This window comes from Diabrotica undecimpunctata, chromosome 2 (assembly GCF_040954645.1).
Source record: "Diabrotica undecimpunctata isolate CICGRU chromosome 2, icDiaUnde3, whole genome shotgun sequence".
Taxonomy (NCBI): domain Eukaryota; kingdom Metazoa; phylum Arthropoda; class Insecta; order Coleoptera; family Chrysomelidae; genus Diabrotica; species Diabrotica undecimpunctata.
Window position 1 is genome coordinate 124,988,210 of NC_092804.1, and position 6,000 is coordinate 124,994,209.

The following is a 6,000-nucleotide window of genomic DNA, read 5'->3' on the forward strand; positions in this document are numbered from 1 at the left end:
GGTACCGGGGCACGAGGGTCATAAGGGCAATGAAAAAGCAGATGAAATGGCCAAACAAGGCTCATCATTGCCATTCATTGGACCGGAACCCTTCTGCGGAGTTGCTAAATCAGTAACAAGAACGGCTACAAGGAAGTGGGTAGCTCGCAAATCTCTGGAATGGTGGAGGAATTCACCAGGACAAAGACAGGCGAAACAGTTCATTACAGAACATTCGCCAAAATTTACGGCAGACCTAATAAGCAAAGACAGGAAAACAGTCAAGGTCATAGTAGGTCTTCTTACAGGGCACTGTAAGCTGAATAGGCACTTGAAGCTGATGGGATTATCACATGATGACCTGTGCAGATTCTGTCACCTCGAGGAAGAAACAGCAGAGCACATTTTATGTCAGTGTGACAGTCTGGCAAATGTGCGGTTCTTTGCATTAGGAGAAGAAAATCTACCGGCAAATAGCTACATGGAAGGTACAGTCTCGAAGCTACTAGACTTTATAAAAAGAGTCAGGCTAGAGAATGTTATCTAGGACTAGATGACCACAATAGATCTGAAAAGGTCGCAGTGGAATAGGCCGAAAGGCCACCTCTCTTAATTTAATCTAATCTAGGTCACGCAAATGGATGTTGCGAATGTTCAAACATGGTATAGATTTAGCCTGTACGAATGCCTGGCTAGAATATAGCAGGCAAGCAACAAATTTGCATTTGTACATTCATTTATGTTTGACCGATATTAACAATTGTTTTGTGGAGTACCACAGTATATAAATTATGTATAATGTACATTGAATAAATATTATCAATGTTCTCAGTATTTATTTTTTCTCTAACCCACAGTATTTTTACCCTGTTATCTCACAGTGTCCTCATGTGTAAACATGCTATTTTTCAAAAATGGAAAAACTTTTTGACTTGGAACAAACTCCATAAATCTTACATAAATTAAATTAACCAATATTCAAAATTTCAAATTTTTAGACCGAGTTAAAAAAAATCATAGGCAAAAATGGGTCTAGCATATCGTCCGAATGGTCTTATAGAGTATAAATTTTATTATGAAGATGACTGGTCACTGTTACCACAACGACCAAAGAAATAAAAATCAAACAATGATTCGCCATTATCATATCCTACTCCATCAAAAATAACACTTTCTGTATTTTAATGATTGGCAGGATGTTAAAAACTTTATTCCTAAAGATTTTCGACATTTCTATGACTCTCTTTTTCATGAGTAAATAGTGGATATTAGCCAGTTATAAACTATTATAGTTTATAAACTATTATAGATTTTTTTACTTTTTAAGTATAAAGAATAATTGTCACTACTCGTTTTTAAGAAACTTTTTTAAGTTTCAAATTATAGGTGTTGTAATGAATTAATTTAATTAAAAATATATAATTTAATTTATTTTTTTTATAACTTCGTAAGTAAGATTTTCAGTTACAAAACCTCGGAAGAAGCTTTTTTATGAGACAAAACCTCGTAAGTTTAGTGACAGTTTAAGATGTTAAGTTGCAAAACCTCGTAAGTGGCTCTAAAAAAAAACAATATAACTGAATGTTACTCAATGGTAATGTAATATGCACCTAAAAAAAAAACCTACACACAAAAAATTAAAAAACTGAATGTTAAATACAGAAACCAAAATGTTTTTTGCGTTATAATTCCCATACATGAGAAAGGAAACTAAGAACAATTCCGAAAGTATAGAGGCATATCGCTTATTAGCACATCATATAAAGTGTTATCAATTATCTTGCTAAAGAGACTCACACCATATTCGGAAGATATTCTAGGCGACTACCAATGCGGCTTTCGTGCTGAAAGGTCAACTGTAGATCAGATATCTACCATCCGACAAATATTAGAGAAAAACTAAGAATTCAACCGCGATGTGCACCAAATTTTCATAGATTTCCAGCAAGCAATTGATTCCATAAAAGGAAGCAAATTTAATTGTGGATAGCAATGTTAGAAATGGGAATACCAAGAAAATTAGTTGAATTAACGCAAATGTGCGTGACAGATTCATGTGGGCAAGTAAAGATAGGAAGCAGAACATCGATGCCATTTGGTATAAATTCAGAACTTAGACAGGGTGACCCCTTGCTACCGTTGCTGTTCAATTTTGCTTTAGAATATGCAATAAGTAAAATATCTTCTAAGCTGACAGGAGGATTGGCTGATTAAGGATCAAAACTATTGCTGGCCTTTGCTGATGATATAGATGCAGTCACGCATTCTACAAGAGACGTGAGACAGGAGTTTTCACAAATCGAGGAGGAAACAGGTAATCTGGGTCTCCGAATAAATAAAGAAAAGACGAAACACAACTTTAAAGCAGTAAAGAAGTTTAAATACCTGGGGGTGATAATTACAGCGGACAACCACATAGAAAAAGAGCTCTTAGCAAGGATAGCTGCGGGAAATAGAGCATTATACTCCCTTTCAACATTATTAAGATGCTGCTACTAAAGAGAAAATCTAAATTAACACTGTACAAGTCGACTATTCGCTCAATTATTACATATAGCAGTGAAACATGGACTCTCAACCAGCGGGAAATCAATAAGCTTCTAGTATTTGAAAGAAAGGTTCTCAGAATAATATTTGGCCCTCAAAGAGATAAATTCACAGGGGATTGGAGAAGACGCCGCAATGCTTAATTGGTGACTCTGTATGGAACTGAAAACATAGGTAGACATAACAAGGCTAACCGAATAAGATCGGCAGGTCAGGTGGTACGATCAGAGGATGACAGAGTGTTGAAGACATGTTAACTTCCTGTCAGTGTGTTCTCAAACTTAACACTTTGCAGGACAGCAGTATCGTCTGCATAGGCTATTGTGTAGATCCCGTTGCTGCTGAGTTGGTCAACCAGGGTGTCTAGAACTACGTTCAGAAACGTCTTCTACATTTATGCTTATTTCTCTTTGATAGAGCATACTGAATATCCATTCACTTACAGCCAGAGGAACATTTCTGACATTGAGCTATTGGGTAATGGTTGAGAATGTGTATTCACATTCCCAAGAAGATGTATCAGCTTCGAAAACATATTCGCATAAAAATTCATTAAAATGTTGCCAGTAGTTTCGGCAAAATTGTAAAAAATGTGTAATTTTTTTTTCTTTAACGCCTTTTATCTTGAAAACGGATGGTGTTACAAAAAATGTTTACCAAGCAAACCCCAAAAAATTTTTAGTTTTTTACCTATCCTAAAGACGATGTTACCTTTTTGGAAAACACCGTGTATCTGCTATTTAGTAAACTTTGGAATGGGAATGGCATATGACATATAAGAAGAAACATATTAGTATTAAGTGTTTAAAGTGAAATAAGGCACACGTTTTTTCATTAAAATTTTCAGACCAATGTGATGTAACAATAAATTAGTTTTTATCTTCCGTGTTATTTTCTCGAGATGTGATAAGTTAGTAAAAATTATGCGCTATATTTCACTAAAAAGGTGCGCTGAGAAATCGTGAATATTATACCAACCTTATGTATAGAACCGTTACAAAGCCCCTTTTAATGGTATTTACCTAGAAGTAATCTCAGCCATTAATTCTGGCTAACAATGAGAACGTGGTTACGTCTAAAAAAGATTTTTTTAAATATCTTTTATGCGTTTGGGCTTTTAATTATTCACGTTGCGTTAAAAAAAAACATTGAAAATAAACTAAAAATAAAACCGATATCGATCTAATAGATATATTAGACGTCACGCTTAAAAATTAAACTATATTTAAGTCTTTAATATGGAAAAACATTTAATCTCCATTTGTGTTAATAAAACCTCTCGCGACACTTCATTTTAAAGCTTCTGAAATACTGATCTCAAAAAGGTATAGGTAAAACTGATTCTTCCAGACAGGAAGTAAACTTGTGTCTATAGACAAAAAATGCCTTTGTTAAATAAGTTTTTTGATGAATTCATTTACTCCTATTAAAAGTATAGCTTGTGTTTCTAAAGAAGATCGGAAAACGGTTTTAAAGATTTTGTCGAAAAATAAACAAGAATTCAAGTTCAAGAAGTAACAGAAGATGACCCAGATAAACGAATGGAATATTGCGCACTAACCATGATTATTGACATGACCATGATAGAGAGAGTATCCAATGTATCGTCTATTCTAGACAAAGGAACTATCTTTATTGGTTATCGCATTGAGCTGGCGGTAGTCAATACAAAAACATGTTGAACCATCTTTCTTCCTTACTAGAACTACTGATGATGTCCATGAACTCTTTGTTGGTTCAATTACCCCTTGTTTGATCATATATTTGATGATGTCTTCGACTTTAATCTCTTTTTGCAAATGGAAATCGTCTAGATTGTTGCCTGATTGGCTGACCGTCTCCAATAATAATTTTATGCCTTTATATGCTTGTTTTGTCCTTATCCTTCTCATTAATCCCGAAAACATCTTGAAATTCTATCAGTATAGACTCCACTTTTTTAGTTCTTGGCACTAAGATCTTGGCACGTTTTATTCACCATTTCAACAAGTTTGGATACTTAGATTTCGATGATTTTGGAGCTACGAAGCTACGGGAAGAAACTGTCCAACGAAAGTTTTTCTACTTAATTTCATAGCAGTTACCAATAAATTCAGAACTCTTACAGGAACGACATCTCGAACTCTCACCAAAGCTTTTGCCGTTAGGAACTCGGCATTGTCCACATATCTTCATGAAATGGAAACTTTTCACCATTGATATAGAGAACTCCATTATTGACATTCAATACAGCCCCAACTTTTCTTAGTAAATCCATCCCCAATATGAACTCGTCGGAGATCTCTGCAATTAATACTCTGTGTTTCACTGTGGTCTGGCCAATAGATACTGACATTAGCTTCACCATATATATCAATTAGTTTACTAGTTGCTGTTCTAAGCCTTACTGTTGCAGGCGATAATTTAAGATAACCTTGTACTAATTCTAGACGTGCAATAGTTCTTGTTGCACCTGCATCTACCAAAAACGATTTACATTTATTATTAATATGACCCTTGATGTACAAGCTACGAATTCCATCAGAGGACGTAATGTTAACAGGTACTATGGGGGCTTTGTTTTCGAGATCGGCAGTTGCCCCTTGATGTCGACCCGTTCTAATTTTCCGACTGTTGTATCATTTTCTTGCAATTACGGCGAATGTGACCTACGTCACCACAGTTCCAACATCTAGGCTCGCGTCTCTTCGGCATCGTGTTACGAACTACTTTTCATACCATTTCTTCCAGACTTTCATCGTTTGGTTCGTCGCTTTATCCAATGGTTCTTGCTCTATGGCTCCGTACAGTTTGACTAGCTGTTTCATGTTCCAAGGCAATAGCGAGCGCTTCATCTAGAACTTTCGGTCTTGCTAGTCGTAAAGCTTTCTGTAACTCGCTTTCTTTCAAACCATTCACAAAGGTATCTACAGCAATAATTTCCAAAATGTTGTTTGGTACCTCCGGAAAAGCCAACAGCACTATATGAGCAACATCTGCTTCAAATTATTGCAAATTTTCACTTACTCATTGAATTCTACTTCTTAGTTGTGCCTTGTAGACTTGTTATACATGGGCATCTCCGTATCGTTTGCCTAGTCGAGTGGACAAGGTCTGGTAACATTTTTTTTGACCCTTAGGAATCGATCTTAAGATATCCGCAGCATCACCTCTAAAAACAGCATTCAAGGAAACAGCCTTTTCTTGCTCTGTCCAATGATTGGTTGTCGCAATAGCTTCAAATTGACTAATATATAAGGACCAAGAAGACTTTCCATCAAATGGTGGTAATTTGAATCTTACATGATGTGCCGTTTCGTCTCTAGGTGATTCTTCTTTCACTACAGGATCCAAAATCTACTGTACTTACTGGCGGTAGCACTTCTGTATTGGTTATCATGGTCTCTAATTATTTGATCTTCTCTTCTACCTCGTTTAAATTTTTCTGTACCTTATCGAATGTTCTAGAAACTTCTTCAAATTTCTCATTGTTCT